General features: G+C 45.4%; 1 protein-coding gene and 1 non-coding gene across 4 annotated transcripts in view; both read left to right on the top strand.

Moving 5' to 3' along the window:
- CCND3 (cyclin D3) overlaps positions 1 to 20,113 on the top strand; it is a 125,215-nt gene that overhangs the window by 38,365 nt on the left and 66,737 nt on the right. The window lies entirely within an intron of this gene.
- Positions 13,113 to 13,218, top strand: LOC120363404 (U6 spliceosomal RNA). Its single transcript, XR_005578960.1, has one exon. It is a non-coding gene; the product is annotated as a U6 spliceosomal RNA (small nuclear RNA).

Here is a 20,113-nt window from a genome sequence, read left to right as displayed (position 1 = left end):
GTAATCCCAACACTTTGGGAAGCGGAGGCAGGTGGATTGCTTGAGTCCAGTAGTTTGAGACCAGTCTGGATAACATGGTGAAATCCCATCTCTACAAAATATGCAAAAATTACCTGGGCGTGGTGGCACATGCCTGTAGTTCTAGCTACTCAGGAGGCTGAGGTGGAAGGATCACTGGAGTCTAGGGGTTGGAGGCTGCAGTGAGCTGAGATCACACCACTGCATTCCAGGCTGGGTGGGTGACATAGCAAGACCCTGCCTCAAAAAAAAAAAAAAAAAAAAAAAAAAAAGCTAAGACTGGGAGAAGGTTTTGATATAACTCTCCAAATTTCTTTGGTTTATTCATCAAGAATGATTTCCCTGTTTGAGTTCAAGACGCCACAGTAATTCCATGCTGCTCATCACAGATAATCTAAACACCCCCTGTATTCATGTCCTAGAGACAGCAATGACAAAGTACTGTAAACTGGGTGGCTTCAAACCTCCCACAGTGCGGAGGAGGCCAGATGCCCAAAACTACGGTGTCACAGGGCCATGCTCCCTCAGAGGCCTTTAGTGGAGCATCCTTCTTTGTCTCTTCCAGCTTCTGATAGCCCCAGGTGTCCCTTGGCTTGTAGCTAGATCACTCCAGTACTTGGCTCTGTGGTCATGAGGCATCTTCCCCGTTTCTCTTCTCAATGGACACCAATTATATGGGATTCAGGGCCCGCCCTACTCCAGCATGATCTCATCTGAACTAATTATGTCTGCAGTGCCTCTATTTCCAAATAAGGCCATATTCTGAAATACTAGGGGTTAGAAATTCAACATATCTTTTGGGGGACACATGCAAGCCATAATCCTTCCCCTTCATCTTTCTAACCAATCCTGTATTTCCTCCTATGTGGTCCCTCTGCTCCAACTACGGTCATCCTCCAGGGATACCTGCTCTCTCCCAGATGCTCGCAGTGTTCTTCCAGCCTTCTCCATGCCCCTCTGCTCCCCCTGGCCCCTCCCTTTTCAACTATGTTAATCATGCTAACTTTCACTTACCTGGCCCTTGTTATGTGCTGGGTACTGTTCTAAACTCTTACACACAATGTTCTTGTAACCCTGTTTGACAGGGACCATCATGCTTCCCCATTTGACAGATGAGGAAATGCAGGCATGGAAAGGCTACCTTGGTCAAGACCTTAGCTCGAGATGATCCTATGACATTTTCCTGGTGTATTTCCTCCTTGCTCTCAGTCTTTGTAGGTTTCTGTAGAAGGGAGCCCAGCGCCAGTGAGCGCTGCCATTGGTGGCCTCTCACTCCGAGATTTTCAGGACTTGGGAGTACCTCTCTCCCTCCACTGCCTCAGTTTACACCCATCTATTCATGGCTGTCTGCATTTGCAGGAGGAGGGCCTAGTAGTGTCCTTCCAGGCTTTGTACTCTGCGTCTTCAGTTCTGGGGAGGTGGAGGGAGGAGGATTTGGGTCCTTAATGTTCACTGCTTCCTTCCTTCCTTCCCGCCAGAGCAACTAACTAACCCTTTGTATCTCACACCATGCCTGAGTTTCTCCAGTTATGGCCCAGTATGTCAAATGTATCATCTCCTGTGGAGTGTGTCAAAAATACATAATCCCAGACCCCACTCCAGACCTCCTGAATCAGAATCTCTGATGGAGTGATCAGGACTTGCCTCTTTTTTTTTTTTTTTTTTTTTTGAGACGGAGTTTCGCTCGTTACCCAGGCTGGAGTGCAATGGCACGATCTTGGCTCACCGCAACCTCCGCCTCCTGGGTTCAGGCAATTCTCCTGCCTCAGCCTCCTGAGTAGCTGGGATTACAGGCACGCGCCACCATGCCCAGCTAAATTTTTGTATTTTTAGTAGAGACGGGGTTTCACCATGTTGTCCAGGATGGTCTCGATCTCTTGACCTCGTGATCCACCCACCTCGGCCTCCCAAAGTGCTGGGATTACAGGCTTGAGCCACCGCGCCTGGCTTAGGATTTGCCTCTTTAATAAATTCCCAGTTAGTCAGGGCTGGTGGCTCATGCCTATAATCTCAGCATTTTGGGAGGCTGGGACAGGAAGATTGCTGGAGGCCAGAAGTTTGAGACCAGCTTAGGCAACAAAGTGAGATCCTGTCTCTACAAATAATTTTTAAAAATTGGCCAGGTGGCCAGGCGCAGTGGCTCACGTCTGTAATCCTAGCACTTTGGGAGGTCGAGATGGGTGGATCACCTGAGGTCAGGAGTTCAAGACCAGCCCGGCCATCATGGTGAAACCCCATCTTTAAAAAAAAAAAAAAAAAATTAGCCAGGCATAGCAGCCTAGGTAATTGCTGTGGTCCTAGCTACTTGGGTGGCTGAAGCAGGAGAATTGCTTGAATCCAGGAGTTTGAGGCTGCAGTGAGCTGTGATTGCACCAACATACTCCAGCCTGGGTGACAGAGTGAGACTCTGTCTCAGTCAATCAATCAGTCAATGTAAATTCATTCATTCATTCCTTCATTCACTCCCAGACTCCCAGTTATTCTTTCTTTTTTTTTTTTTTTTCTTGAGACAGAGTCTTGCTCTGTTGCCCAAGCTAGAGTGCAGTAGCGCAATCTCGGCTCATTGCAGTCTCCACCTCCTGGGTTCAAGCAATTCTCCTGCCTTAGCCTCCTGAGTAGCTGGGATTACAAGCATGCACCACCATGCCCAGCTAATTTCTTTGTATTTTTAGTAGAGATGGGATTTCACCATGTTGGCCAGGCTGTTCTTGAACTCCTGACCTTGTGATCCACCCACCTCGGTCTCCTAAAGTGCTGGGATTACAGGCATGAGCCACCCACCACGCCTGGCCCACTCCCAGTTATTCTTTTTTTTTTTTTTTTTTTTTTTTTTTTTTTTGAGACGGAGTTTCGCTCTTGTTACCCAGGCTGGAATGCAATGGCGCGATCTCGGCTCACCGCAACCTCCACCTTCTGGCTTCAGGCAATTCTCCTGCCTCTGCCTCCTGAGTAGCTGGGATTACAGGCACGCACCACCATGCCCAGCTAATTTTTTTGTATTTTTAGTAGAGACGGGGTTTCACCATGTTGACCAGGATGGTCTCGATCTCTTGACCTTGTGATCCACCCACCTCGGCCTCCCAGAGTGCTGGGATTACAGGCTTGAGCCACCGCGTCCGGCCACTCCCAGTTATTCTTACAGGTTCGAGAATCACTTTTGAAAGCCCTCATTGGATCTGAGTCACAGCACTGGGAAAAAGAAAAAAAAAAAGAAAAAAAAAAAGCCCTCATTGGTTGCTTATGAAATGGCCGATTGATTGACTGCTTGGATGAACCTTTGCAGTGTTTCTCTGGAGGACAGACCAAGAGGAAACAACATTTCATCTCAATTTTCACAGGCCAATTTTCCTGTGAAACTAAAACTGCTCTAAAAAACAGTCCATTTAGAAAAAAGGAAGAAGATTGTTGCCTATAAAGCAACTAAAGAATGTTGTGGACTGTTGTGGGGCTTGGAACCTGGAACCTCCTCAGTGCTGATGGCAGCGATGTCACCTTCAGTAGGAGGAGGTCTCTGAGCAGTTCCCAACCTATCTGACTCCTGCTGACCTTACCCAAGCTCTGAGAGCTTGGGGGTGACAGAAGACAGTTGCTCTACCCGGCAGAGGAGCACATCTGTTTCCCCAGTCCCCCATTCAGCCACCTGAAATCATTCACAGTTTTCCTGTCAGTTAACCCGGCCCCGCTGCAGTGTGGGAAGGGGCCCCGCTAGATGGGGTGGGGCCGCGTTTCATTTACTCGCAGGCCTGGTGCCTTTCCTTGGGCCTCAGCTGAACAGGTGCAGGCTGAGGCAGCTGGGTGAAATGAGGACATTCTTCCTCTCCCTTCCTCTCTCCTCGCCCTCCAACTCCCTCCCCCATCCCAGCCACACGAAGCCACATTCCATTTCGTCCCCCTCATTCAAAAGCTTCATTCCCCACTCTGTCCTCCATGCTGCAAGGCGTGATGCCCCAGGGCAAGGGACACAGTGACGGAAAAGTGGAAGGCAGTGGGTTTCTACTGCCCGCCTCCCTTTCTGTTTTATTTAGAGGGGTGTGGAGAGATGAAAGTGAGGGAGGGCTCTTCCAGGTACTACCTCCATCCCTGCCTGTGCCTACAGCCTCTGGCTCACAAAGGAAAACTGCTTCTGAAGTTGATAACCCGTCCCCTTCAGGGCTGAGGCCTTCTTGTCCTCTAGGAGAATGAACATGGGGGTGCCTGAGGGAATGAAGAAATCAGACCCAAATCCACATTCTAGAACAAAGGTTCTCCAAGCTCCGCCTGCCCCTGCATTCCTCGGAGGGCTTGTTAAACACCCATGGCTGAGAGATTCTGATTCAGTAGGACTGAGTGGGGCCCGGGAATCTGCATTTCTGAGTTGTTGATGCTGCTTCTACTGGTATGGGGACCACACTTTGAGAATCTCTATTCTAGGGCTCCCCTTAAGCCCCTTGTTTTTGTTTGTTTCTTTGTTGTGAGACAGGATCGCTCTATCGCTCAGGTTGGAGTGCAGTGGTGAAATCTTGGCTCACTGAAACCTCCCCCTGGGTTCAAGCAATCTTCCCTCCTTAGGGTCCCGAGTAGCTGGGACTATAGGTGTGCACCACCATGCCCGGCTAATTTGTTAATTTTATTTTTTTGAGATGGAGGATCGCTCTTATCGCCCAGGCTGGAGTACAATGGTGAGATCTTGGCTCACTGCAACCTCCGCCTCCAGAGTTCAAGCGATTCTCCTGCCTCAGCCTCCAGAGTAGCTGGGATTATAGGCACCCACCACTATGCCTGGCTAATTTTTGTATTTTTTAGTAGAGATGGAGTTTCACCATGTTGGACAGGCTGGTCTTGAATTCCTGATCTCAGGTGATTCATCCGCCTCAGCCTCACAAAGTGCTGGGATTGATTACAGACATGAGCCACTGCGCCCAGCCCAATTTTTGTATTTTTTTGTAGAAACGGGGTTTCACCATGTTGCCAAGGCTGGTCATGAACTCCTGGGCTCAGACAATCTAACTGCCTTGGGCTCCCAAAGTGCTGGGGTTATATTACAGGCATAAGCCACCGTCCCCAACCTCCCCTTAAGGTGTCTGATAAGTAGGCCTGACCTACGCACAGCTGAGAAAAGAGCTGTCTGCTCAAGGAAGTTCAGCCTCCGGCAGTGACCCTTATCACTCAGGCTCCAATCACAGCCCTTCCCCCTTGCAGTTCCGTATGGCTTAGCTACATTTGAATGGGACTCTGGCTTAAGAGAAGAAGACGGAAAGAAGACCCTCTCTGTCTGCATGTTCCCCATCCCCACAGGCAGCCCCCCTCCAGGCAATACCTCTTGAACCTTTTATTTCGATAGCTCCTTTCCTGCCAATTGTAAGGAAAGAGATTCCCCTGTGTTCCCTGAAGTTTACCTTTCTACTATATCCTGTGGAATAGGCAGTGGTGACTTGGGAGGGATCCACCATGATGTAACATGAAACTGCCCAACTAGAGATAGGAAAATCCCAGTACTGTGGGAGGCCAAGGCAGGTGGCTCGCCTGAGGTCAGGAGTTCAAGACTAGCCTGACAAACATAGTGAAACCCCCGTCTCTACTAAAAAAATACAAAAAATTAGCCTGGCTCAGTGGCTCACGCCTGTAATCTCAGCACTTTGGGAGGCTGAGGCAGGTGGATCGCCTGAGGTCAAGCGTTCCAGACTAGCCTGACCAACATAGTGAAACCCCGCCTCTACTAAAAAAAAAAAAAAAAAATACAAAAAATTAGCCGGATATGGTGGCAGATGCCTGTAATTCCAGCTACCAAGAGACTGAGGCAGGAAAATCACTTGAACCCTGGCGGCGGAGGTTGCAGTGTGCCGAGGTCAAGCCATTACACTCCAGCCTGGGCAACAAGAGCAGCGGGGGGAGGAAATGTTCTTGCTTCTGTAAAAACAACCAACCATAAAACCATAAACGAGTATATACGTAAGTATTTACATGCACATAGACCCTTTCCAGAACAATCAACAGCAGTTAGCTCTGTTGGGAGATTTCAACAGGCTAGACTATTTCACTATGTATTTTCTCTAATCTTATATTTAACAAGCCCATCTTACTTTGTAATTAAAAACCAGCCTATTGCTGGGTGCGATGGCGCATGCCTGTAGTCCCAGCTACTTGGGAGGCTGAGGTGGGAGGACTGCTTGAGCCCAGGAGTTCTGGGCGATCAGGTGTCCGCACTAAGTTCGGCATCAATATGGTGACCTCCCGGGAGTGGGGGACCACCAAGTTGCCTAGGAGGGGTGAAACAGCCCAGGTCGGAAACGGAGCAGGTCAAAACTCCAGTGCTGATCAGTACTGGGATTGCTCCTGTGAAGCCACTGCACTCCAGCCTGGGCAACACAGCGAGACCCCGTCTCTAAAAAAAAAAAAAAAAAAAAAAAATTTAATTACTTTGTAACAGGTGGAGTGCAATGGCTCATGCCTGTAATCCTAGCACTTGGGGAGGCTGAGGTGGGTGGATCACGAGGTCAGGAGATCAAGACAATCCTGGCCAACCTGGTGAAACCCTGTCTCTACTAAAATACAAAAAAATAGCAGGGTGTGGTAGTGGTGTGAGCCTGTAGTCCCAGCTACTCGGGAGGCTGAGGCAGGAGAATTGCTTGAACCCAGGAGGCAGAGTTGCGGCGAGACAAGATCGTGCCACTGTACTCCAGCCTAGCAACAGAGCAAGATTCCATCTCAAAAAAAAAAAAAAAAAAACCAATGGACTACAATTAAAAATATGATGCAGCCCTGGGATGCTACACACTGAGCAGTTGACGGTGGGAAGTAGGGGCTGAGGCTGAGAGTTCTGTCACTTTATACATACACACTCTGGACTGTTTGAATTTGTCTCAAGAGGCACTATTTATTTATTTATTTATTTGTTTATTTTGAGATGGAGCTTTGCTCTTGTTGCCCAGGCTGGAGGGCAGTGGCACGATCTCGGCTCACTACAACCTCCACCTCCTGAGTTAAGTGATTCTCTTACCTCTTACGTATCTTTTACCTCTTTTCTTTTTCTTTTTTTAAAAGTGTTTTCTGGTTATCTTTTGGGTCTAGATCTCTCTTACCTCTTACCTCCTGAGTAGCTCTGTTTACAGGCACCCGCCACCACACTCAGGTAATTTTTGTAGAGATGGGGTTTCACCATATTGGCTGATCTCAAACTCCTGCCCTCAAGTGGTGCACCCGCCTCAACCTCCCAACGTGCTGGGATTACAGGCGTGAGTCACCGTGCCTAGCCAAGAGGTACTACTATGTTTTAAATTTTAAAAATAAGGTAGAGATATATACAATAAAGGAAACAGAACAGCCTCCTCTGTCTCTGTCCACTTCCTCCCAGCCCCAGGCTGGCCAACCAGCTGCTGTCCCCAGACTTCACACCCTGCCAGCTGCTCTGCCGGCTCATTTCTTCCTGTCACCGTCAGGTTTCTTCACCGAGTGGCCTTCACCTGCTGTCTCCATTTCTTCCACAGCCACTCTTTATTTTAAAGCAACATTATGTGTTTTTGTTTGTGGATCGCCGGCATTCCAAAAAAGAAACAAAATCCCATAGACTTTAAAACAGCATCCGTGAGCAGCTCTCGATCCTGTCCAGCCCTTTCTGGCTCTCGCAGCACATGCATGTCCTTTCATAATTGTAATCTGCACAAATGCTATTTTGTGTCCTGAAATTTTTTACGTCACCTAATTTTATAAGCCTGCCTATGTATGGACACAGCATCATTTCTTCTATGAATGGTACTATGGTTGCTTAGCCAGGCCCTGATTGTTAGGCCCTTGGGTGGTTTCCAATTTTTTGCTATTTATTCATTCACCATTTAACCCCCTGCATTTGGGCTCCGCCTCCTACCAGTCTTTAAAAACTGCCCTTTTAAAGGTCAGTGCTATCAGACTTCTCTCCAGTTCTACCAGCCTCTGCTCAGTCCTTGACTAAGCCCTTGTCCTGACTTCAATTAGACTTGGCCTTCCTAGCCACCCTCATGGCCATCCACCCGCCCATCTATCAAGCTCTTGGTGAAATTCCAGCCTTCCTTCTGTCCTTTTTCTTTCTTTGATCATTTTTAAAAACATAGACATTTTTACATTTTTGTTGTAAAAAGAATAAAACAACCAATAAGTGTATAATACAGAAAGTAAAAACATTATGTTGTTTCACTTTTTTTTTTTTGAGATGGAGTTTTGCTCTGTCACCCAGGCTGGAGTGCAGTGGCACTATCTCAGCTCACTGCAACCTCCGCCACCCGGGTTCAAGTGATACCCCTGCCTCACCCTCCCAAGTAGCTGGGACTACAGGTACCCACCACCACACCTGGCTAATTTTTTGTATTTTAGTAGAGACGGGGTTTCACCATGTTGGCCAGTTGGTCTTGATCTCCTGACCTCGTGATCCGCCTACCTCGACCTCCCAACGTGCTGGGATTATAAGCGTGCGCCACCGCACCCAGCTGTTATTTCAAAATTTTAAATTGATTTATGAAGCATACACAGACAAAAGAATATAAGTGCATAGGTATGAATGTATGTATGTGTATATATACATGTGTGTATGTATACTATGAAGTAGTATAATTAAACTAAAAATGTCACCATTTACATAGGAACTTCCTGTCTTCCCTTTTTTGGGCCATCCCTGTAACAAATCTCATTGTTAGATGAATTCTGTTCATTTTATCATTCGCCTCATTAATATTAATAAGTTGTGGACTTCAAGAGATTCTATGTAGTCATATCATCTATTAATAATGAAGCTGGGTTTTTTTTTCAATTCTATATGTTTCATTTATTTTCCTTTGTTTTGTGTTTTGCTAGAGCCTCCAATTTACTGTCAGCTAGAAGCAGGGACAGCAGGCAGCCTTGACTTATTCCTGAACTTAAAGGAAATGCTTTTAATGGCTTCCCACTCATAACGAATGCTGTAGGTTTAGGGTAGATGCTCTTTAATAGTTAAAGGAAGTTTCCTTTATTTCTAGTTTTTTTTTTTTTTTTTTCAAATAAGATGGGGTTTCACCCTGATGGCCAGGCTGGTCTTGAACTCCTGACTTCAGGTGATCCACCCACCTCGGCCTCCCAAAGTGCTAGGATTACAGACGTGAGCCACTGCGCTCGGCATGTTGTTAATTTTTTTTTTTTTTGCAGGGCACAATGGCTTAGGCCTGTAATTCCAACACTTTGGGAGGTCGAGGAGGGTGGATCACCTGAGGTCAGGAGTTCAAGACCAGCCTGGCCAACATGGTGAAACCCCATCTCTCCTAAAAATACAAAATTAGCCAGGTGTGGTGGCATGTGCCTGTAGTCCTAGCTACTCTGGAGGCTGCTGGGAGGCAGAGGTTGCAGTGAGCCAAGATCACACCACTGTACTCCAGCCTGGACAACAGAATGAGAAAATCAAAAAATCTTGTTTTTTAAACCTCTAAATCTACTTTAATGTAAAATCTTACTACAGGCTTTTTCTACATCTGTTGAGATGAGATAATACGAGTTTTCATTTTTCATCTATGAGTGCTATAAATGACATTAATTATTATTATTATTTTAAGACAGGGTCTTGGTCTGCACTCAGACTGGAGTGCCATGGTGCAATCATAGCTCACTGTAGCCTCAAGCTCTGGTGCTCAAGGAATCCTACTTCTTCAGTCTCCCCAGGTAGCTAGGACCACATGCACACACCTCCACCACCTGATAATTAAAAAAAATTTTTTTTGTATAAATGGGATATCAGGCTAGGTGCAATGGCTCATGCCTGTAATCCCAGCACTTTGGGAGGCTAAGGTGAGTGGATCCCCTGAGGTCAGGAGTTCAACTAACCTGGCTAACATGGTGAAATCCCATCTCTACTAAAAATATGAAAAATTTGCTGCTTGTGGTGGCGGGCAGCTGTAATCCCAGCTACTTGGGAGGCCGAGGCAGGAGAGTGGCTTGAATCTGGGAGGTGGACATTGCAGTGAGCCTAGATAGTGCCACTGTACTCCAGCCTGGGCAACAAGAGCAAAACTTCGTCTCAAAAAACAAAAAGAAAGAAATGGAGTCTCATCGTGTTGCCCAGGCTTGTCAAACTCTTGCCCTCCCAAAGTTCTGAGATTACAGGAGTGAGCCACTGCACTTGGCCTACATTAACTTTTTTTTTTTTTTTTCTTTGAGACAAGATCTCACTCTATCACCCAGGGTGGAGTGCAGTGGCACCATCTCAGCCCAGGTTTAAGCAATTCTCATGCTTTGGCCTCCAAGTAACTGGGACTACAGGCGTGCACCACCACGCCTGAGTAATTTTTGTATTTCTAGTAGAGGCGGGCTTTTGCCATGTTGCTGAGGCTGATCTCAAACTCCTGATAAGTGATCCACCTGCCTCAGCTTCCCAAAATCCTGGGATTACAGGCCTGAACCACCACACCTGGCCCTATTAATTTTTTGTGTTAAATTTTCTTTGCATTTCTGGGATAAATCCAATTAGGACATCATATATTATCTTGTTTATATACTGCTGGGTTTGGTTTGCTTGTATTTTGAGCAAGGTGTTAGCATCTATGCTCGTAAGTGACGTTAACCTTTAACTTTTCCTTCTCATACTATGTTTGGCTGGTTTGGAATTAAGATTTTACTAAACTCACTGACTGAATTGGCAGTATTTCTTTTTTAATATCTATGAAAGGCAACATAAAATCGGAATTGATGCTTTCTTTAATGTTTGATAGAACATTCCTGTAAAACGTTCTGAGTCTGGTATCATCTTTGTAGGAAGATTTTAAATTACTGATTTAATTTGTGTTAATGACTGTAGATAAATAGACCATATATCCTGGTTTGCTTGGGCTAGTGCCAGGTTATAGCTATTTTTTATTTTTTTATTTTTTTGAGACGGAGTTTCGCTCTTGTTACCCAGGCTGGAGTGCAATGGCGCGATCTCGGCTCACCGCAACCTCCGCCTCCTGGGTTCAGGCAATTCTCCTGCCTCAGCCTCCTGAGTAGCTGGGATTATAGGCACGCACCACCATGCCCAGCTAATCTTTTGTATTTTTAGTAGAGACGGGGTTTCACCATGTTGACCAGGTTGGTCTCGATCTCTCGAACTTGTGATCCACCCGCCTCGGCCTCCCAAGGTGCTGGGATTACAGGCTTGAGCCACCGCGCCCGGCGGGTTATAGCTATTATCCTGGCATATTTATAAATAGCATTCCTTTCACTTTTAAAGATATACTGGTTTGGATAATAATAAGTAGAGTTATTCTATGTATAGGACTACTGAGGCTTTTCTTTCTTCTTGAGTTAGTTTTTGGTAAATTATGTTTTTCTATAATATCATCTAATTTTTTTTTTTTTTTTTTGAGATGGAGTTTTACTTTTGTCACCCTGGCTAGAGGGCAGTGGTACTATCTCAGTTCACTGCAACCTCCAACTCCCAGGTACAAGCGACTCCCCTGCCTCAGCCTCCTGAGTAGCTGGGTTACAAGTGTGCACCACCATGCCCAGCTAATTTTTGTATTTTTTGTAGAGACGGGGTTTTGCCATGTTGGCCAGGCTGATCTCGAACTCATGACCTCAGGTGATCTGCTTGCCTCAGCCTCCCAAAGTTCTGGGATTACAGACATGAGCCATTGTGCCCGGCCATCACCTGAAATTCTAAAATCCCAGCTGGGAATGGTCCTTAGAGATGAGTGGGTGTAATTCCTACTGATTCCCATGGGGCTTTTCTAGGTGGTGGTGAAGCAACTCAAGCCAGATTCTCATCCCATAACTGGGTTGTTTTTGAGGTCTTAACTATGTTCCTGGGGCTGGTCTCAAACTCCTGGGCTTAAGTGATCCTCTCATTTTGGCCTCCTGAGTAGCCGGGACCACAGGCGTGTGCCACTGTGCCTGGCTCCTTCCTGGTTTTGAGCTCCCACTTTGGCTTTAAGCTGTTTGGTAAAGTAGGTAAAATTGATTGTAATGGCCTCTTAAATGAGGGAGGAGGCCATTATAACTTACCCATTACCCAGCCCAATCCTTGTCCCCTTGCTGGTTTTGCTCCCAGTTTACCTTTTCTACCCAGAGGACTCACACCATTTCCCACTACCCAGGTCTTCACTCTGCCACCTGCTTCCTACCGCACATTAGTTTTCTTATTTCTCTGTTCCTGAGTAGATTCTGCATGCTTGTTAAGGTGCCAACTAGTTAATCTGATAAACTAATTCCTCCAAAAGTACTAACTGGAGACGGTGCAAAGGTTGCTGCTTCATACAAAGGTGCATTATGATATGGGTCCTTCCAGAGAAAATACCCTGCCCTTTGAGTCCTGGTCTGTGGGAGGAAGAGATGGAACAGCATGCAAGCTAGGAAGTCAGAAGAGTGTTAGATCATCAGCCTCCTCTGTCAAAGGAGACAGGTCCTTTCTGTGCATCCCTCGTGTAGGCTGGGAGGGGACAGACAGGGATACTGGCAGGGATGTGGCAGGAACATTTGATAATATCTTTCTTTCTTTTCTTTCTTTTTTTTTTTTTTTTGAGACGGAGTGCAATGGCGCGATCTCGGCTCACCGCAACCTCCGCCTCCTGGGTTCAGGCAATTCTCCTGCCTCAGCCTCCTGAGTAGCTGGGATTACAGGCACACGCCACCACGCCCAGCTGATTTTTTGTATTTTTAGTAGAGACGGGATTTCACCATGTCGACCAGGATGGTCTCGAACTCTCGACCTCGTGATCCACCCGCCTCGGCCTCCCAAAGTGCTGGGATTACAGGCTTGAGCCACCGCGCCCGGCTCTTTTTTTTTTTTTTTTTTTTTGAGACAGAGTCTTACACTGTCGCCTGGGCTGGAGTACAGTGGCATGATCTCGACTCACAGCAACCTATGCCTCCTGGGTTCAAGCGATTCTTCTGGCTCAGCCTTGGAGTAGCTGGGATTATAGGCACCTGCCATCACGCCCAGCTAATTGTGTATATTTTTAGTAGAGACAGGGTTTTACCATGTTGGCCAGGCTGATCTCAAACTCCTGACCTCGTGACTGGCCCACCTCAGCCTCTCAAAGTGCTGGGATTATAGGCATGAACCACTGTGCCTGGTCGATAATACCTTTCTAGGTGTAGAACTAGTTGCTGGACGGGGTGGCAGCAGGATATAAAAATGGGTAAGATTTGTGCTCACTTCAGCAGCACATATATTAAATTGGAATGATACAGAGAAGATTAGCATGGTGCCTGTGCAAGGATGACACGTAAATTCATGAAGCGTTAAAGAAGTATTTTTAATAATGAAAAAGAAAAATTGGTAAGATTTGTCCCTGCCTTCAGGGTTTGAGGGAAATGTTATACACAGGTAATAAATATACTGTAAACTATGATAAATGCTAGGAGAGACGTAACTGAGACTGCAGATAAAGGAGAACAATGTATTAAAACTGGAAGTTTTGAAAGGCTCCATAGCCATGTGCGGTGGCTCACACCTGTAATCCCAGCACTTTGGGAGGTTAAGGCAGGCAGATCACCTGAGGTCAGAGTTCGAGACCAGCCTGACCAATATGGAGAAACCTTGTCTCTGCTAAAAATCCAAAATTAGCCGGGCATGATGGTACATGTCTGTAATCCCAGCTACTCGGGAGACTGAGGCAGGAGAATCACTTGAATCTAGGAGTTGGAGGTTTCGGTTAGCTGAGATTGAGCCACTGCACTCCAGCCTGGGCAACAAGAGGGAAATTCCATCTCAAAGAAAGAAAGAAAGGCTCTTTAGAAAGGCCGGTGGCAGCCTTAGACCCACATGTGAGGAAGATTTTTACAAAATATAAATATATCAGGCCAGGCATGGTGGCTCATGCCTGTAATCCCAACACTTTGGGAGGCCAATGCAGGCAGACCACTTGAGGTCAGGAGTTTGAGACCAGCCTGGGCAACATGGTGAAACCCCATCTCTACTGAAAATATGAAAATTAGTCGGGCATGGTGGTGCATGCCTGTAATCCCAGCTACTTGGGAGGCTGAGGCAGAGAATAGCTTGAACCTGGGAAGTAGAGTTGCAGTGAGCCAAGATCATGCCAGTGCACTCCAACCTGGGTGACAAGAGAGAAAGTCCATCTCAAAAAAATGAAAAAAAAAAAAAGAATATATGTATAAGCAGATTTTCTGCTAATACTAGAAACTCTACAAATAATAGAATACAGAAAGAAAAGAAAATCCCCTAAAGTCTTCCTTTTTCTTTTTTTCTTTTTCTTTTTCTTCTTCTTCTTTTTTTTTAAATAATAATTGATAAAATGGGGTTTCACCATGTTGGCCAGGCTGGTCTTGAACTCCTAACCTCAGGTGATCCACCCGCCTTGGCCTCACAAAGTGCTGAGATTACAGGCTGGAGCCACCACACCCAGCCTAAAGTTAATTATTTTCTTCCGTTTTTTTTTTTTTTTTTTTTTTCCAAGACAGGGTTTCACCATATTGGTCAGGCTGGTCTCAAACTCCTAACCTCAGGTGATCTGCCTGCCTCAGCCTCCCAAAGTGCTGGGATTACAGGCATGAGCCACTGCGCTGGGCTGAAGTCTTCCTATTCAAGGCAACTTGATAGGATTTGGGGTGATTTCTGTTCTCTGCACATTAATGTCTTTTTTTCTTTTTTCTTTTTTCTTTTTTTTTGAGAGTTTCGCTCTTGTTACCCAGGCTGGAGTGCAATGGCGCGATCTCGGCTCACCACAACATCTGCCTCCTGGGTTCAAGCAATTCTCCTGCCTCAGCCTCCCGAGTAGCTGGGATTACAGGCACGTGCCAGCATGCCCAGCTAATTTTTGTATTTTTAGTAGAAATGGGGTTTCACCATGTTAACTAGGATGGTCTCCCTCTCTTGACCTGGTGATCCACCTGCCTCAGCCTCCCAAAGTGCTGGGATTATAGGCGTGAGCCACCGCGCCCGGCCTAATGTCTTTTAAATTTTTTTAATTAACATTTTTACATTTATAACTTAACATTTTTAATATTATTAAAAAGAAATAGAGGGCTGGGCGCGGTGGCTCAAGCCTGTAATCCCAGCACTTTGGGAGGCCGAGGCGGGCGGATCACGAGGTCGAAAGATCGAGACCATCCTGGTCAACATGGTGAAACCCCGTCTCTACTAAAAATACAAAAAACTAGCTGGGCGTGGTGGTGCATGCCTGTAATCCCAGCTACTCAGGAGGCTGAGGCAGGAGAATTGCCTGAGCCCAGGGGGCGGAGGTTGCGGTGAGCCGAGATCGCGCCATTGCACTGCAGCCTGGGTAACAAGAGCGAAACTCCGTCTCAAAAAAAAAAAAAAAAAAGAAAAAGAAAAAAAAAAAAAAAAGAAATAGAAATGGGGTCTCACTATGTTGGCCAGGTTGGTCTGGAACTCTTGACTGCAAACAATTTTGCCTCGGCCTCCCAAAGAGTTAGGATTGCAGGCATGAACCACCATGCCCAGGCCGTTTATATATTTTTATGTCTCGTGTTTTAGAATAAAAAAACACACATTTATTAAAACAAATTTTAATGCCCAAAGACAACTCAGTGCTAACATTTTAGGGTATTGTTCTCCTAGTGTTTTTGCAATACACAATGTTATCATCCCATTTCTACAGTTGTATCTACTGCTTTTTTCAACTTCTCAGCATTTGACCTGTTTATTATAAATACTTCATAAATATAACTGAGTGGTTGTGGGATGTAGTTCATATATCCATTTCCCTCCCATTGGACTGTAAGGTTGTTTATAATTTTTTTGCTATAATAAGTAACCATTTGTATGTTCTTACGCATAAATAATTTTTTTTTTTTTTTTTTTTCCTGAGGCGGAGTTTCGTTCTTGTTACCCAGGCTGGAGTGCAATGGCGCGATCTTGGCTCACCACAACCTCCGCCTCCTGGGTTCAGGCAATTCTCCTGCCTCAGCCTCCTGAGTAGCTGGGATTACAGGCACGCGCCACCATGCCCAGCTAATTTTTTGTATTTTTAGTAGAGATGGGGTTTCACCATGTTGACCAGGATGGTCTCGATCTCTTGACCTCGTGATCCGCCCGCTTCGGCCTCCCAAAGTGCTGGGATTACAGGCTTGAGCCACCGCGCCCGGCTAAATAAAATTTTTAACTAATACATTTTTTAGAGCAGATTTGGGTTCACAGCAAAGTTGAGCTGTAAAAGTACAGAGTTCCCGTATAATTCCTATCCCCACCCATGCAGAGACTCTCTCAGTACTGACACCCTGCACCCTAATGATATGTTTGTTACATGTGATGAACCTACTTTGACATTTTATCACCAAAAGGCCAGCATTTACCTTAGGGTTCACTTTTGGTGGTGTCCATGTTTTGGTTTTTGACAAACATATGACATGTATCCACCATTGCAGTAATGTACAGAATATTTTCACTACCCTAAAAATCCTCTGTGCTCTTCCTGTTCATCTCACCCTTTCCCCTAACTCCTGATCTTTCTTCTACTTCCATAGTATACTTTTCCAGAATGTCATCTACAGTCATACATCACTTAATGAGGGGAGTGTGTTCTGATAAATGAGTTGTCAGGTGATTTTGTCATTGTGTGAACATCATCGAGTGTATCTACACAAACCTAGATGCCATAGCCTACTACACGCCTAGGCTATAGGGTGCAACCTATTGCTCCTGAGCTACAAACCTGTATAGCAGGTTACTGTACTGAATTCTGTAGGCAACTGTAACACAATGGCAAGTGTTTGTCTATCTAAAGGTAGAAAAGGTAGAGTAACAATAAGGTATTATAATCTCATAGGACCACTGTCATATATGCAGTCCATTGTTGACCAAAAACTATGTGGCATATGACTATTTGGAATCATATAGCATGCGGCTTTTTCAGATTGGCATTCTTCATTAGGTAATATGCATTTAAGTTCTCTGTCTTTTTATAGCTTGATAGCTCGTTTCTTTCTCTTTCTTTCTTTCTTTTTCTTTCTTTCTTCTTTCTTTCTTTCTTCTTTCTTTCTTTCCTTCCTTCCTTCCTTCATTCTTTCTTTCTTTCCTTCTTTCTTTCTTTTTTTAGGCAAGAGTCTCTCTCTGTTGCCCAGGCTGGAGTGCAGTTGCTTGATCTTGGCTCACTGTAACCTCCACCTCCCAGGTTCAAGTGATTCTCCTGCCTCAGCCTCCTGAGTAGCTGAGACTACAGGCACGCACCACCACACTTGGCTAATTTGTGTATTTTTAGTAGAAACAGCGTTTCACCATGTTGACCAGGCTAGTCTCGAACTCCTGACCTCCAGTGATCCACCTGCCTTGGCCTCCTAAAATGCTGGGATTACAAGTGTGAGCCACCATGCCCGGCTGATAACTCATTTCTTTTTACCATGGAATAATATTCCATTGTCTGGATGCACTAGTTTATTCCACATAATAATTATACATATTGGCCGGGCGCGGTGGCTCACGCCTGTAATCCCAGCACTGTGTGAGGCCAAGGCAGGTGGATTACGAGGTCAAGAGTCGAGGCCAGCCTAACCAACATATTAAAACCCTGCCTCTACTAAAAACACTAAAATTAGCCAGGCCCGGTGGCACCCATCTGTAGTCCCAGCTACTCAGGAGGCTGAGACAGGAGAATCACTTGAACCCAAGAGGCAGAGGATGGAGTGAGCCAAGATTGTGCCACTGCACTCCAGCCTGGGCAAAAGAGCAAGACTCCGTCTCAAAAAAATAATAATAATTTTAGGCCGGGCGCGGTGGCTCACGCCTATAATCCCAGCACTTTGGGAGGCCAAGACGGGTGGATCACGAGGTCAAGAGATCGAGACCGTCCTGGTCAACATGGTGAAACCCTGTCTCTACTAAAAATACAAAAAATTAGCTGGGCATGGTGGCGCGTGCCTGTAATCCCAGCTACTCAGGAGGCTGAGGCAGGAGAATCGCCTGAACCCAGGAGGCGGAGGTTGCGGTGAGCCGGGATCGCGCCATTGCACTCCAGCCTGGGTAACAAGAGTGAAACTCCGTCTCAAAAAAAAAAATCATCATAATAATAATGATAATAATAATAATTTTACATATTTATGGGGCACATAGTAATGTTTCAATATACCTAATGTGTAGTGATCAGGGTAGTTAGCATATCCATCATCTCAAACATTTATCATTTTATTTGTTTTGGGAGCATTTAGTCTCCTCCACCTAGCTATTTGGAACTATATATTATATTGTTAATTGTAGTCATCCAACAGTGGTATAGAACACTGGAACTTATTCCTCTTATCTAGCTGTAATTTTGTAACCTTTAACAAATATCTCACTATGCCTCTTTTCCCCTCCCCTTCCCATTCTTTAGTCTTTTCTGGTCTACATTTTCCTTCTATGAGGTCAGCTTTTTAAAGCTTCCACATGTGAGTGAGAACGTGCAGTGTTTAGCTTTCTATTCCTGGCTTATCTCACTTCACATAATGTCCTCAGTTTCATCCATATTGACACAAATGACAGAATTTCATTCTTCTTTATGGCTGAAAAGTATTCCATTGTGTATATGTACCACATTTTCTTCATCCATTCATCTGCTGTTGGACACCGAGGTTGATTTGAGTATCTTGACTGTTGTTAATAGTGCTGCAGTAAACATGGGGATGTGGGTGTCTCTTATTTTATTTTATTTTATTTTTTATTTTTTGAGAAGGAGTCTTGCTCTGTCACCAGGCTGGAGTGCAGTGGTGCGATCCCAGCTCACTGAAACCTCCGACCCCCAGGTTCAAGCAATTCTCCTGCCTCAGCCTCCCGAGTAGCTGAGATTACAGGTGCCCACCACCACACCCAGCTAATTTTTGTACTAAAAAGCGTTTTACCATTTGCCCAGGCTGGTCTTGAACTCCTGACCTCAGGTGATCCACCTGCCTCGGTCTCCCAAAGTGCTGGGATTACAGGCGTGAGCCACTGCACCTGGCCCATTCATATGGTTTCTTTTTTTTTTTTTTTTTTTTTTGAGACGGAGTTTCGCCCTTGTTACCCAGGCTGGAGTGCAATGGCGCGATCTCGGCTCACCGCAACCTCCGCCTCCTGGGTTCAGGCAATTCTCCTGCCTCAGCCTCCGGAGTAGCTGGGATTACAGGCACGCGCCACCATGCCCAGCTAATTTTTTGCACCTTTAGTAGAGACGGGGTTTCACCATGTTGACCAGGATGGTCTCGATCTCTTGACCTCGTGATCCACCCGCCTCAGCCTCCCAAAGTGCTGGGATTACAGGCTTGAGCCACCGCGCCCGGCTCATATGGTTTCTTATGAGAAATGTCTTTTAGATCGTTTGCCCATTTTAAAAATTGAATTTTTTTATTGTTAAGATCTTTAGTTCTTTGTATGTTCTGGATATTAATCCCCTGTGAATAGTTGATTAGCTGAATACTTTGCAAATATTTACTCCTATTCTGTAGGTTGTCTTTTCACTGTGTTGTTTGCTATGCAGAAGCTTTTTAGTTTGATATAATCCCATTTGTTTATTTTTGCTTTTGTTGCCTGGGCTTTGGAAGTCTTGTTCATAAAATCTTTCCCAGATCAATGCCTGAAGCATTTCTCCTATGTTTTCTTCTAGTAGTTTCACAGTTTCAGATCTTGCATTTAGGTCTTTGGTCCATTTGCAGTTGATTTTTGTAGAGGGTGATAGGTGGGGGTCTAGTTTCATTCTTCTGCATATTGATATTCAGTTTTCCCAGCACCATTTATTGAACAGACTGTCCTTACCTTAGTGAGTGTTCTTGGCAACTTTGTCAAAAATCAGTTGGCTGTAGATTCATGGATTAATTTGGGAGTTTTAAAAATTATTTTCTATTGGTCTATGTGTCTGTTTTTATGTCACTATCATGCTATTTTAGTTACTACAGCTTTGTGGTATATTTTGAAGACTGGTAGTGTGATGCCTTCAGCTTTGTTCTTTTTGCTCCGGATTGCTTTGGCTATTTGGGGTTTTTTGTGGTTTCTTTTTTGTTTGTTTTTTGAGACTGAGCGTTGCTGTGTAGCCAGGCTGGAGTGCAGTAGCATAATCTCAGCTGACTACAACATCCGCCTCCTCGGTTCAAGCAGTTCTCCTGCCTTAGCCTCTCGAGGAGCTGGGACTACAGGTCCATGCCACCATGCCCGGCTAATTTTTTGTGTTTTTAGTAGAGAGGAGGTTTCACCATGTTAGCCAAGATGGTCTTGATTTCCTGACCT

Source organism: Saimiri boliviensis, chromosome 4, assembly GCF_048565385.1.
Source record: "Saimiri boliviensis isolate mSaiBol1 chromosome 4, mSaiBol1.pri, whole genome shotgun sequence".
In the NCBI taxonomy this organism is placed as follows: domain Eukaryota; kingdom Metazoa; phylum Chordata; class Mammalia; order Primates; family Cebidae; genus Saimiri; species Saimiri boliviensis.
Note: the sequence above shows the minus strand (reverse complement) of the source record. Positions and strands in the feature narration are given on the sequence as shown.